This window comes from Protopterus annectens, chromosome 5.part0 (genome assembly GCF_019279795.1).
Source record: "Protopterus annectens isolate FY-2018-M chromosome 5.part0, PAN1.0, whole genome shotgun sequence".
In the NCBI taxonomy this organism is placed as follows: domain Eukaryota; kingdom Metazoa; phylum Chordata; order Ceratodontiformes; family Protopteridae; genus Protopterus; species Protopterus annectens.
The window spans coordinates 603479483-603495890 of NC_056735.1; positions in this window are offsets into that span (position 1 = coordinate 603479483).

Below are 16408 nucleotides of genomic sequence, written 5' to 3' on the forward strand. Positions count from 1 at the left end.
CGAAGTGTGCTTGAGGTGTTCCTTCCTGTGCTATTTGCATGTGTCATGTGGGACAGCTGAGGTAATACACGTGGGTAGGGGGTTCCAGATTCTGGCAATATAGCTGGGGAAGAGGATGTCACCTACTTGTGACTGTGAACATTAATAGTAATGACACAGGGGTTGATAGGTACGTGGTTTTAATGGGGCATACAGAGGGGAAGATAGTAGTAGGGATGTCCAGGGATGTGCAGGAAGGCTGACAAGAAGGTCCACAGCTGGCCATTTCTTCTACAGCAGCAGCTGTTTATGTACACTGGATTTGGGGGAAGTTGTGGACAATCACACCCCTGGGTGGGGGTGCAGACAGCCATAATACCTTGTAATGCTGATTAGTTCGACTTACATGCCTACAGTGGGGTGTTGCGACCATGTGTTCTTTGGTGTTATTTCATGGGATTTGCAACAACACATCTGGTTATACCGTACTTTGCCGTGTAAAATAGATTTTGCTGCAGTGGGCCACGTACCGGGCGTGGCTGCTAATTGGGCGGTGGCTCTGCCCAATACACACTATTGCTTACATCTCTGGGGCAGTCCAAATAAAACCAGTCCAGCCAACACCTGCACGCCTAGGCCCATAATTACATACCCATGGTTCCCCACCCTGCACCTCCTCTACAGCACTCATCCATACTCTGGGTGCAGGTCAGGTCTAAACACACCACTACACACTGCCCACTCTCCACTTCACGGGACCCATCTCGTACGTTGTCACGACCCATGGGTCATCAGGCTTTCCCACCCTTGCATTCTGGATACATACATGCCCCACCTTGAAAAGTCATTGCACGGGTGGCCTCTGATTATAAGACAATTATTGGGGTGTCCAGCAAGGGATGCTCCTGTCTCTGTTCCAAGATTAGATTAAGCGCGTCCACTGTGTTTCCCCCCTCTGGTTGTATCCTGCCTGTGGTTTGGGGAGCAGTGGATGGTTTACATTGTCTGTGTGTTTGTTTGTATGTTTCCCTTGTCTGGCTGGGGGGGGGGGTTGCTGCTACCTGTTGCACGTTTGTTGATTGGGCTCCTCACCCCCATTGGCACAGCCTGTGAACATATGTAATTCTTACATGCTGGATCATATCATAGCTATATATCTGTGTGTGTGTGTGTGTGTGTGTGTGTGTGTGTGTGTGTGTGTATATATATATATATATATATATATATATATACACACACACACACACAAACACATATATATATATATATATATATATATATATATATATATATATATATATATATATATATATATATATATATATATATATATATATATATATATATATATATAGATATATATATTATATATGTGTGTGTGTGTGTGTATGCATACATATATATATATATATATATATATATATATATATATATATATATAAAACGACATGTGGATGTATGGGTGTCTGTATATGTACATATCTGTATGTGGGTATTTATATATATGTCTGTCTATGTATGTATACATTTGTACTACTGAGAGGGAGAGGTATATAATTATTTAGTTATGGGTATATCTATACACAAACATACCTCTACATATTTAGCTACATATCCTGTAATGTTGACTGGTATTACTGGATACTGTGTTTTGTGTGCATACCGGCCAACCTTGTGTGCCACGTATGCTTTGTGATACCTACAACTACATCCATTAGTGTACACAGAGTCGCATATGTAATCTGTTAGTACCAGGAATACATTCGTCCCATGCAGAACAACCCGAACATAGGGTATTCAACTTTCGTCTACACCCAGAGTTACATAGGTACCCATGGCTATGTGCATGGTCTACAGCATGTGCCATACCTAGGAAACTTGGGTCAGGACAACATACAGGATGGGTCCCAAGGGGGGGGAGTGATGCGGGGCAGTGTGTGGTGGTGTGGTAGCTGCAGGCCAGTAAGCAGGGTAGGGATGGTGGTTGCGTGTGTGCAGCGGGTGGGGGGAAGCAGAACTGTGGGTAATGAATGTATGGGTCAGGGATGGCCTGGGTTAGATGGGCCTGTACTGCTCAGCCCACCTAGTGGGTGGGGGAGAGGGGTATGTGATGTCAACATGTGTAACATAACAGGGGACTAATTTGCATCCCTATTTCAGTGACACACATACAATACAATGAGCTTGGTAGTGTATTGCAGGACAGATTTGTTTGGCTGGGCGGGGGGTATGCCAATTCGTACATGATGTATATTGTTTAGGGCCTCTCAAGCCCATTCACGGTGTATGTGGACATATATGTTTCTGTTCATATACCATTGCTATCTACAGATGTCTGGCCATATATAACTCAGTGGGTATATATATTTGCTTACATATTTCTAACTATGTCCGTATATACCTACGGAGACATATATCTGCGTACATATATGTAACTTGCTGTGTATATGTGGACATATAGTTGTTGGCATTTGCATTTATATCCGTTCATATAATTGTATGTATATATATATATATATATATATATATATATATATATATATATATATATATATCTATGTATATATCTCTGGATATTTCTACATATGTGTATATGTGTTTATATATATATATATATATATATATATATATATATATATATATATATATATATATACATATATATATATATATATATGTGTGTGTGTGTGTGACTACATCTATAGATATGTTGTATCCCTTTAGGAAGTAATATATTTGCACACACACGTCCATCTTACTGTAGGTATACATTTTCTGTGTTGTTGCATGACTGGGCTGGGGTTATGTTTCTGACGACATACAATTTTTGCATATCTGGCATGGCTTACTGGTAAATCTTTTTGTGTATGATGTGCATGGTCCTGGGTTACAGCCTTGCAGAAGCTGTTTGTTTTGTTGCTGGGCAGAACACCGGCCATTGGATACGGTGTGCTTAGGCACTTTATAGTGGTTGTCAGTGGGTTTGCGCAGAGGTAAGCACTGCTAACTTCCGGTCACAGTGTAATCCACCCATTTAGCTTCTCCTTTGCTTACTCTGTGTTGGCAGTGCTTAACCCCGTGCAAACGCACTGGCACATGCTTACTATTGCTTACATATGCTTACTACTGCTTATCTGTGCTTACGCCTGCTTTCATTATGATACTGACTCTTCACATGTGCATTTCCTGCAATATTCCTGTTCATAAAATTGTGCGTTATTTAGTTGGTTTTGCATTACAGATTTTGCTTCTACCATGCTTTGCCGTGAAAAATAGACTATGCTGCACTGGGACTCAAACTGGGAATGCCTGCTTGTTAGGCAAACGCTCTGCCCACTACACTACTGCTGACATGCTTTATTTGCATATATCTTCCTTGTCATCCTCTTCAGCCTTTTAGGCTGCTTTCACCATGGCTATGCATTGGGCACACCCGCGCACCTACGGTTAGTTGTACTGGGAGCTTTAGACAATAATACGGGGGGTTCTTCTTTTCATCTTTATGTCCTGTTGCTGTTGTACGCATGGGGACTGTTGGTGGGGAAATGTGGACACCTATGAGCAGTATCGCTCATTTAGTTTCACTTTCTGCTGTTCAACATTGCAGGGGCATGTTTATTCTGTGGGCTCTGCTCTCAGGCACGCCCTCTGCACACGTACATGCTCCATGTAGCCTGGTGGCTCAGGTGGTGCGTCTTCATTACTATGCATGGTGCGCTGCCATCCTGCTCTTAAGCGGCTGCTTCCGTGCAGGACTAGACTAGTCCTTCACGGAAGATTAGTAAATCTGGGGGTATATGTTTAACAGAAAGACAACAGACAAGATAGTATCCAATTGAACGTATGAGATAATGTTGGCCTTGCTACACATTTAAATTAATAAAACAAAGAAGCATTATTTTCTGATATGCCTAGGGCATAATTTCCCATTATCAAAGTGCTTCCTGTATGTTAACACCAATCATTTACATCTATAACATTTTAATTGGATATGAGAAACTTTACCACAGGATAACTTATGCCTCTCAACCTCTTAGCACAAGAAATCTGGGCAAAGCTTAAAATAATGGTGGGAATAAAAGCCCAAAAATAGGGATAGATTTGAAATATTGCTCTTATAAATTTAGAAGGTTGTTAGACTGATGTGATTTGTGTTGGCATGCTTTTTATGAAGGATATGAAGTCCAAAACTCAAATGTATATCATTATTTATTGACTTCAGTCCTCAGTGATTTGCCAGATAATCACACATTTTATGAGGAACAGACCAAAAAATATAAAAAAATCTAAACATATGCAGGGTATTTTAAAAATGGTCCATATATAGATATGCTTGAAATTAGAATAGTTAAAGCAATATTCATGTTTTAATATTTTTCCAAAAATACTCTGCTTGGGATTCATGACCTTTGCTGTTAAATATAATGAAGTGTTTTGCTGATTTTGTAAACAGATCTTTCTTTGAAGAAACTCATTGCAGTTAGGTATTGCTTTAATAACTCCACCCTCAAAACATATTTTAACCATGTCATAAATGTGTTTTAACAATTAAATTGATTAATATAATGAAGTGTTTTGCTGATTTTGTAAACAGATCTTTCTTTGAAGAAACTCATTGCAGTTAGGTATTGCTTTAATAACTCCACCCTCAAAACATATTTTAACCATGTCATAAATGTGTTTTAACACAGTGCAGCAGAAGCATACAATATGAGTGACATTTTAGATTTGTTATTGTGAAAGGCATTACTAAAACTAGTAAATATTTTTGTACTTGTTACTGAAATAATACACTGTTTCAGCCATACAACCTGAGTCATTCAATGAACTGCAACATAGTTTTTTTTTTTTTTAATTTTTGCATGTTTTTTTGGCCCATCCCCCCATACCAAACATATCAGAATGGATCTCTTCTCTGTTCCTTTCTGAAAAATAGTATAGCCACAATGCAAAAATTCGACACGTTATATCATGTTCTTTCAGATGGGATTTACACTCATCAGAAGTAGAAGCCCCAATATTTTGCTCTTCCAGGATCATAGATCGAATGCATTTTCTCAGTAGTGGTACCAGACTCACTGTAAATAATATACTAATGATTTAAAAGGGCAATACCTGTACGGAATAACTACACAAATTAATTATGCAGAATGCATTGGCCATGTTCAGACTAGTATGGTACACTTGTGTGGGGCTAAATAATATGCTACCAGCAGCAGCATGACATGTCTCAAAGCTAATCATATATATATATATATATATATATATATATATATATATATATATATATATATTAGGGATAGCACAGCACTGACTTATTGAAGCAAGGATTTCATAGTGAAACAGAGAAGCTGCATTGTGGGAAAGAGCAGTATTAGGCTGTTTCATTGAATGAGTAGTACTGTAGAAGAGCCGATGACCAACTGTATGGACACTATCACCAAAGCAGGCTAGCTCAATATTGTTCTTGTATGATCACTCAAGCAAAGAAGCACTGTATAGCTGCCACTCCAAATAGCATACTTAATGTCAGTAGAGCAAAGTGCCAAGCTAGTTAAGTGTAGAAATAGAGAGGAATGTGGGATCAAACATCTTTGCTCAGTGTTGTGTTACTTACCAAACAGCAAGCAGGCAACTCTGCTTGCATACCTTTAAATCATAATGTGTTCTTGGGATCCTCATAAGTTATTTACATCCCAAATGTATGCAGGGAAAGTAGATATTATATATAAATCATCCAAAGAAGTATGGGGAGCTTTGCCTTTCTTGCACATATCTTTTAGCGAATGCATCATAACCAGGTGTGTAAGAGCCCCTCAGTATACCATATCTGATATTGGAATAAATAATATGCATTACTAAGATAGCTAAATGAAGAGGGGTACAAATACTAAGCTGCTTGCTGCCCAAAATGCTTGTGAAGACTGGCACCATGGTCAAATTACTCACATCTGTTTTAGCTGTAGTTATCCTAAAGGAGTATTAACCTATTCACATTCTGCTGTATGTGACATCCCCTTTTCCTTTAAAGAACATGTGTACCTCTACAATGTATACAGCTAGTTACATTTCCTTAAAATAGTTCAGAATAATGCAACCTAACACAGTTTTGTGGTTGTTGCTTTTGCAAAGGTAAACACAATTAATGTGCATTAATCTAGTTAGCGGCTTTGTAGCTGAGCAATGTTTTAATTAATTAGCCATATCTGTAGTATTTGGAGTCAGGATAAGGTTTATTATATTTATGCCTTGCCTTAGGGATAGGCATATTTGGCAGGCACATAGATCATCATCAGTGGGGTGCTGGTTCTGCGGTTTTATTTATATACTTACTTTTAAGGAAAAAAAAAACACTACTACCACTGTGTTTTCCTTGTTTAAAACAACCATCACTGTGGAACCCATAGAGGAGATGGTTTCTTGTTTTGTTCCACTCACAGTATTGACAATCAGTCAAGAGAGCCTTTCAGGTTCTCTGACTGTTTGTCTAGAATGTGGGTGGGATGGTAAGAAGCAAAAGCCCAGACATTTGAAGAAGGAAGATGATGTGATCACAACAGTGGAAATATCAGTGGGAAACCATAGTCTGTCATGATGATCTACTACTGATGGAGTGTAGCTCACTCTGATGGTCTAGAATGCAGTAGGTAAATATATTTTTCCTTTTTTATTTTGGCAGGTAACCAAATATCACAGGCAGTGGATGCTGGTTTATAGGATTACTGTGCATTTGTGATGCATGGTGGAATACTTTCCAGTGGCTAGCTTCTTTCTGTATAAAACAATTATTGCATCCATTATTCATTACTGTCAGACATCTGAATAGTACACAGTCAACAAGGTGGTTACAACTGTGAAAACAGGACTGTATGGGTATGAAAATGACAGACCCCTTTTTGTTTTCTCATGTGTAATGGTGTATTCTGGCTTTGTAGGACTTGTGTGCATTTGCATAAAGCAATTTCAAATACTTTACTGTAGCTAATATTTGTGTGCAACAAAGTTAAAATTCATTATTGTGGCAATTATTTTTATAACAATCAGATGTATTTGTGTATGCAGTCAATAAAGTGATTATAACTGTTGGGTGCATAAGCTGTCTGTGGATGAAAGCGAGTAATTTGTTGTTTATTCAGTTTAAACAGTCAGCAGTTTCCCTTTGCAAGAAAGTTAATTTGTGTCAAGTAATTTGGAAATATTTATTGCGTTACTCTGGATTCATTTAAAGCAAACATGAAATACAGTCATTGACTATTACTTCTAGCATTATTACTATTATCATTATTAATATTATTATTGTTGTTATTGGATATGTCAGTAGATGACAATGACTGACCTTGCTAGCATGATCAAGTTAAATGGACATTACTCTGTTTTGCATGATTAGTGCATATTTGTGTAAAGCAATTTGCAAAATATTACTGTAGCTATTTTTAAATTACAGTCAGACATCTGAGGCATGTGCGACCAAGATGGTTTCAATTAATAAGAACAGTGGCCATCCATGGGTAAAAGTGACTTACTCCTGCTGTTGTTTGATCACTGTTAACACTGATCAGGTATGGTAGGAGCAGTGCCACCCAAAATAGTGTATAAGTATCATTCTTATGGCTTATGTTGTATGTGTTTATGTGTGGGGGGGAGGTGTTGCAATCAGTTTATTTAGGAGTAACAAGTAGCAATAATTTCTTTCACTTTCCATTACAATCAAACATCAGCATTGTACAAGCAAGTAGCTATGTTTGATAGTCTGGGCAGAATGTATGTGAAAGTATTTATGCATTATCAAACTACCTATCATTCCCATCTGTCAGCTGTTAGCTCTCTGATTGAGGTCTTGACTGTGGCTCCTTCTCAGTGGAGTCTATTCATTGTATGGTTTTATCCACGTGCTCTGTTTTCCTCTAACATCCCAAAGACATGCCATAGTTAAGTGTGTGTGTGTGTGTGTGTGTGTGTGTGTGTGTGTGTGTGTGTGTGTGTGTGTGTGTGTGTGGGTGTGTGTGGTGTGTGCTTGTGTGTTTCTTTGTGTGTGTTTGTGTGAGTAAGAATGATATCAAGACCTCGACAACAATTCCACTGACTGGAAAAAAACTGAAAATGTTTTGCCTGAAATCACTTTTGGCAAACATTGAAAAGAATGTTTTGCAGTGGGGCAATCCCCTCTGAACCCTCCACATCACCAAACCTAAATATACATATTCCAAAGTTGTATAATAGTGAAGAAAATGAGACTCTCCACTATTGTCGAAAATGGTTTCAATGAAACATTTTCACCCAAACAACATTCACAGAAACTGCCATTGACAAACCTGCAAGCTCCCTCTGTGTGTGTGTGTGTGTGTGTGTGTGTGTGTGTGTGTGTGTGTGTGTGTGTGTGTGTGTGTGTGTGTGTGTGTGTGTGTGTGTGTGTGTGTGTGATGGACAAATACATAACTCTTGTAAGTAGCATTATAAAAAAATAACAAGCAGTTATCTTTTTAAAATTAGACATAAAATTATCACAAAATATCTAGACCTCAGAGCTTCTGGGGTCTGGTGGCCCCACCAACCCAGGATGTATAAAGGAAATTTGACACAGGGTTATTAGGACCCTGGATCCCACCTGCTATGATGTTTGCACAGTAGGTTATTATAGCTTGTGTATGGGGTTGTTGAGGACAGTGTTGTCATTATTTCTTTAATTCATTTAGTGTCATAGACTTCTATTACTTTTAGAAACATAACTTTTATTTTATTAACTGACTTCTCTGTTTACTGCTTTCAAAGGTCCTTCTGGAATATCTGAGGAAGATTGAATTTTAGTCCTACTTGTCCAGTGGCTGCCCACTTTCAACTGAAACATGCAAGAAGAGAAGACGATCCTCAATATTTTATTATGTATGTCATAATATTTTATATCTTATGATATGAAAGACATATACGGAAGCTTCATTCATTTTTTTCCTTGTAACACACATCGCCCTACTAGACTAAATAATGAAGTGTTAATGAAGTAAGCATTATAATTAACAATGGATTGTTCTCATTGGTTGGCATCTGAATTAATTGATTGGTTGTTTGTGTATTCATAAATTGGATTATAGTTTATTGCTTTAGAGCATTAGAAGGAAGTAAAGTGAGATGAGAGTTTAATTGTTATAATTAGTAAAATAAAATTAATGTTTTAAAAAAGTAATCGCCATCTATGGTGCTAAGTGAGGATTACAGGGAAAAGTTGGAATTAACCAGCCTAAAAGTGGAATTGTGTGTTTGAAATTACTTCTTTAATTTTCATCACAATAAAACCTCAGAGGTATACACAGAAGATTGCTATAGTAGTAGGGTGGGAGATGATAGACCTTGGGGGATGGTGCCATGGAACATGTTGCATTAGGCTCAATTTCACCTAAGGCTAGCCTTGATTGCACTCACTGGTTTTGTCTCCTGCCCTCAGATTAGCAGTATTATGAGGGAAAGGATGAGGAAACTCATTCTCAAAGCACGATGAACCTAATGTAGGCTCAAGACAACAATATTTATAGAATCATGACAAAGATACAAAGTATACTTCTATGAAGTCTCTAGTATAATTCTTTTAGAGTTATAATTTTGCACTGAAACATCTAGATTTGTCAAACATTTGACAGTCTCAACAAATGTCTTCTATTTCATTGGTAGATTTACATATATTTCCCTGCATTAAAGCATATTATAGGAGAATCAGAATGTCATAATTGCTTGTATCTGTATTTTATATGCAAAATTATATTTTCACTAATTCTTTGTTTATTCTGAATCTTTTCCTTTCTGATAAAGTAGCCACTGTACAATTCTCAAGGGTTTTTGCTAACAATTGCATTGTAGTTTGCTTACTTTTTATTACAGGCAAAGAGAATAATGTAAGTCATTTTGACTTGAGATGAAACCCCAAAGAATTACACTGGTGACAATTCTATGGAATCTAATAAAAGTGTATCTGTACTTATCTGTCACTTGTGGCAGAGAGCAAGAACCCTGACTATGCCTCATGTAAATGGGGTGTGATTAGCTGCCCTGAAGCTGGAAGAACCAGACTGGATGACAGAGGAATGAAGGCATAGAACCTGCTTGCCTGTCTTGGGTGTGATGAGCATTTGCCCATTTATATTCTCAGTGGTTGAACTCCTGGAGTGGGCCACAACTTGGTCTGCCCAATCCTTGCTAAGGAGGAGCAATTGAGCAATAGGACTCATACCAAGGGGGAACTAATTGATCACTAGGTGGCTAGAAGGGAGAGGTGATGGTCAGCAGTGAACAGAACCAAAAATAGAGCATTTCTGTACTTGAGAAGTATTACCTAGTTTTTGCTCAGATATTTTTCACAGTTTGGTCCGTTCTTTGAGCTTGTCTGTTGGACTGCAGATACACTAAGACTAGACATGTCAAAATTAGAATTGTTTGACAAAATTATGAAATTTCTTACAAAAACTGAGAACCATTGTTGGATACAACTTCTCTTGGTGTTCCATACCTTGCAAAACATAGATTTTAGGATGTTAATCACTGACTGGTTGGTAGTGTTACATAATTGCATTACTACACAGAATTTTGAATAATAGTTCACATACTGAAGAAAATAGAGATTGTTTTACTTTTTGCTGAGAAAATGAAGGAATATCATGAGATATGACTTCCTCTTTCTTATTCTGATTCTTAAACATGTCCCAGATTTCACTGTTTTGTAATATATGATAAAAACATACAGTTATATTGGGCAAACATATGATAACATTAGCTTTCTCTTTCCATTAAGTTATGCCATGATGTTTATCTTGTGTCTTAGACAACAAACTCTCATGCAGTTGAGTAAGAATTATTATTCTTTCATCTTTAAATAGCAAACCTTGAATAAAATACATTTCATATTGTTATAAAAATATGATTTGATGACAGAATGTTGCGACTGAATACCATCAGAGCATCCTACCACAATGACAACTCAAAGGAATTGAAATTCTAAGTCATCTCTAGCATAAACTTTTAGCTTCTTTAGTTTCTGTGAAACAATCACCACTTACTGTTCTTTTTTTAGATATGAACTTCTTAGAATACCATGAGTGGACATAAAATAATTATTTTTATTTTACCTGTAAGGCTTATTTCTATGAGGACAGTAACATTCTCTGTAAACCTGGTGTAGATTGATGTATAGACTTGGCGTAGATATGTTTTGAAGTGATTTATGGTCCAATGCTAATGGAATGCTCTTACTGTAAGTATAGTCACTGATTTTCAGAGGCCTGTGTATAGCTGTCAAATAACATATCTATTGAACGCTAAATATTGAACCATAACAATTGAATGTTCATTCAGCGAATATTTATTTCAGTGAATGGGAAAGTAACTTCCCCATCTGCCCTTTTCCCCACTGTAGTGCAGTCTTGGAGTTGGTATATATAGTTAGGGGGGTGTGAGAAGTGATGCCCCCCACATTGGGGGTGTGGTGGATGAAGGCCCCACCTGGGTAGGTTTGAAATTCTGCATGTTGCAAGACAGGGAAGAGTTGGCTAACTAGTTACTTTCCCTGGTGAAAAAATGTCTCTGGTGAAAAAATTTACTTTCACTGAATGAACATTTGATGGTTAGAATTTGATGTTTAGCAGTTCAATGGAAATGTTTTTTGACGGTTAAACATAGACCTGAAATTCAGACAGCCATAGACTGCAATAAACATCTCCTTTTCTACATGTGTATACTGTACCTGTGCACCTGTCAGAGTTCTGGATGCATAAACTATAGGTCTAACTTACTGAAACAGCACTGCTTCTAAATGTTGCTAACTAACGTCTATTAGCAAAGTGGTAGGTAGTGTCACATCACAGTACTTAAGAAATGGTGCGTCAGTAGATAAACATATCAGCACCTCAAAACTCTTCTGTTATGCTGGCTAGCACTGTACTGCATCATGCTAAGTTTCCATAGCAGACCTATGGCAACTAAAAATTAAAGAAAAGCTTGGACAGCTACTGCACTATATGCAAAAACTGATTAACAGATAATTTGCTATTAGGCTTCCTCATGCTCTCAGTAACCTTTACCATGTTGACTTATGGTTTTAGACCAATAACAGATAATACACAGCCCATGTGACTCACACAATGTTGATATTTGGCTCTGTTAAGTTTTACAACTTAAGATCTTAGTCTATCAAAGTAACTTTATTCCATGAATATTGTAACTTGCTTTTTGAATGATAATGTCATTAGTTATTTCAACTCCTCCTTATAGTCCTTCAACTACAGTTGTTACAGCTGTCACTTAGCTGTTGACTAGAGAAGGGCATTGTGTCTGGTCTGCAAGATGTAGCATTTTGAAATAAAAGCACTGGCTTTTTATTTATTTTACAATGCTTATAATTATATTGCTTATTTAAAATTGAACATCAGCTAGAAAGTTAAATAGGCAATAGCTTAAATCAGTCAGCTATTTAGATAGTTGCTGTTTTTAAGATATTAATTACTATCCACAGTTACCTCATCTCAGAAAATGTGTGGAAATGGGCTACTTCTTCCTACATTTTTTATGTAGGACTGTTACATGTTTTGGGTCTCCTTTTTGCTGTTATGAAATTCTTGGAGCAATACACTGGTAAACCACTTTGTCATGTAGAGTTAGCTGATTGTTTGCAAGAATAGTTGAATAGAATGGAGACTACAATCCAGGGAACTGAACAGTAAGGAATGCCAGCTATTGGTATTGTTAAAAGATCAAGAATAAAGGTGAATCAAGGGAATATATGTGTGAAAAGTTATTAAATGGAAAAAGTGGATTAATTGCAATCAGGAACTTCTGTGGAATCTCAAATTTATCTAAGGCATGGAGGTTTCTTACATGGCACATAGAGCGCTGACTAAGCCATCTGCTGCAGAAGGTGAACCTCTAGGATTTATTGTAGTGATATTTATTTATCATCTGGATAAAGAATTTGTTGTAAAAAAAATGCTTGGTCGAGACTGGCTTATAAAACAATGAATTATAATAAGATTTAACAAGGATTATTCATCCAAAATCGTAGAAAGAAGGAAAGTGTATTTACCCTTTGTAAAAGAAGTGAAAAGAAAAGGTGTAAAATTTATTCCCAGCAAGGATCATGCTTGTTTTCTTCATCTGAGGATTCCAAAATGATGAATTCTCTGGATGGAAAGTTGCTTTTGTGAAGTTAAACAATCTCCTGAAATAAACTGGAGAAAAGAACTGGAACCTATTTAAAGAAACAAACTGAGAAGAATGGAAATGTGCCTGCCTCAAAGAAGACAAAGGACTAGTGACTTGAAAGTATATCAAAATTTGTTTCTCTGAAAGCCCTATATGGCTAAGTCCTGTGTAGCCGCACTTAGATCTTACTGATGTATGAATGATCTTGCCTATATTTAACTTTCTTTATAGGATTATTATATTAGCTATAAAAGTGAGGTAAGCCTTATGGTTATGTTCTCTCTTGAGATGAATAAGTAATAAATGTCAAATTCTAACAAAAATGGTATTACAGACTTAATCAAAGTTTTCATTCTATTTTTGTTTTGTTTTCAATAATATAAAAGTTTCACATTTGAGAACGTGTATTGCATTCATTTATTAAAATATGTCTCACAAATAGACAATGTATACATTTGAACTAATTTAAATACTTGAGTATTTATTATTATTGTTGTTTGAATATTTTTACTCATTTGTCCATTGTTTTGACAAACAGCATGAGAGGAAGTTTGAAAAAAGGGGAAAATATTTTTTTCCTCATCTGTAATATCTTCCCACTGTATTAATGGTAGCTCAAGACTGCGATTGGTCTAGGGAAGTGCAGAAATAAAGTGAGCTGAGTTTGAGTTGGTAAGAAAGACACATATAGCATCAATTGGATATAGTAAATCATGGCTCTGTTGCTAGTCAAAGTTGTCACAGTTTGTAGTATTTGTTTTGTAGAAAGGCAGGTTTGGAAAGGTAGGTATGAAGATTGAGAAGATGCTGTATCTTATACACATGGTGTTTTGTGTTGAAACACTTAATCATCAAGGTACATGGTTTTGCATTCTTTTTTTAAGTATTTTTGAGAGGAGTGTTAAGAAATTTATCTCATGGTTAGGTTCACTGGATTGTTTGGTATCAAATGATTTGAAGACTAGCTGCTTTGTTCTTTTGTACTATGCATGCATTTGCAGAGATGATGGGAAATGCTTCTTAATGTATTAGAAGAGTACAGATAGCATAAAAATGTTACTATGATTATGCTATAAATCATAGTAGAGATGGTGACAAATGAGGTAAATGTTTTAAAGGAATGGAGAATTAAAACTATGTATGGTTAAAGAAATAATGTTTGGTTAGTATTGAATCTCTGCAGTTTTAGAAGCAATACCAATGGTGCAGCTGGTATTCATGACGGTATATTAACTGTGATCACACAAGGCATAAACAACAATATTAAAATGGTCATTACTTAAATATTTGTAAAAATAAAGCAAATATATATTTTTCTACAAGAAACTCATAAAATTTAGGAACAACAATCAATCTGACCTTTTTGTGAAATTTTATTCTAGTAAGAAAAGGAGAGGAACTGTTATATAATGGAAGAAAAATGGTCTTATGCCAAAAATGTTAGATACTTACTCATATCCTAAAAGCATGCTATGATTAAGTTAAAATAAAAAAAAGATTCTTACATTGGAAAATATATACTGGATTCCAAGGATGGGAACTAAAATAGATAAAGACATTTCAGATGCACTAAACACCAATATGAAACATATAGGAAAGGAAGATTTGAATGCACAAAAGTTTCTAAGAATTTTTAGTATAAACAAAAGCTTTGAAGTGCTGGACTAACATAACCTTAAATATCTTATGGAATGTGATAAATCTGATACCTTGATATGAAATGTTATTCATATGTTTTTGGAACACAAGCCAGCATATGTTGAGTATACATTTCCAACGATTTGAGTAAAATGTTCAAGGATGTTAATGCTTTGCCTTGTCTAAATTCAAACCATAATGCTATAATTGCTTAATAACATATAACAATTCTACAACAGAGTAAATGAATTGATGGAATGCTTAAAAATCTGAGAAGGTTTTGCATTTAAACAACAGCAACAGAAAGGTTGATCTGATCATTTTATGGAATTCTAAGTAATTATGTATACCCAGCAAAATCAAACTATGGTGCAAATAGAAATGAGATGAAATGAATGAGCTGAAGAGATAAAAAAAACTTTGTGAGGCTAAATTGTAATAACAACAAGGGTTCAAAGCAAATTTCTATTGGTTAATAAATTAAATTAAGACCATAAAAATCTATTAAATCATAACATAACTAACGTGTTTGAAAAGTTAAGGATACAGTCTTATGTAACTATGAGCAATGCCTTTCAAATGCTTGTGAATATATCAAAAATACTGCACAAAGCAGCATATATTAAAAGTACTATTATTCTTGGTTCAAAAAATTCACTATTGAAGAGCTTTGTGCAGCTTTGCAGTAACATTATGACAAAATCAATAATACGACTGATAACATTAATAGGAACATGTTTTAAGAAGATATGTTAAGAAAACATTCACAAGAACGATTGAAACTTATTTTGAATTTAATGCCTATGGTAGAAACTAAATATCATATTAGAAACTTGAAGAAATATAAAGCTCCAGTATTGGATGGTTTAACACTGGGGATATTAATAAATCAATATTCCATAACATAACTTCTCTTTCAAAGAAGACATCTGACTTGATTCATGATATAAACAAAATTCACTCTTCACGGAAATATGTCCTAATATCTCTTTAACTTTTGAACAAGACAAGGATTCAAAGATTTTAATGTAATTTTTAGAGACCAATATATATAATAATATTGATGTTAAAATTCATTAGGCTGTTCTATCAACAAGGTTAAAACTATTCAAATCCGAGCTGTAAATTGCTGCTCAAATCCATATGTAAATTAATTATCACAGAAAAAATGATGAATATCAATAGAGCAAACACCGAAATGGCAAGTAGTTATGTGAAAACAGCTTTAATAAATAAACAAAGAAACATAAAAACAAATGAGTAAGCACTTTCATCTCTACGAAAAGTCAATTAAAACTTGTGACTTCCTCAGACTAACAATAATTGCACAATATTACATCTTCAATTTTTGCCAATATTCATTTTTAAATAAATTTTAAGATTAAATCATTGATCTAACTCATCTTTTCTAAAAGAATCAAACTTAGAGATCACCATTTATTTTTCATATTATCAAGAAAATCATTCCTACTCCCTCTCCTTACATTAAATAGAGCAAAATCAAGTACTGAGAATAAAACCAACTCTTAAAACCAGTGCATAATACAGAATGCTTCTAAAGTGCATTAGGTAATTCTATCTTTTGATTGCATGTGTATGCTTATATACTCTATTC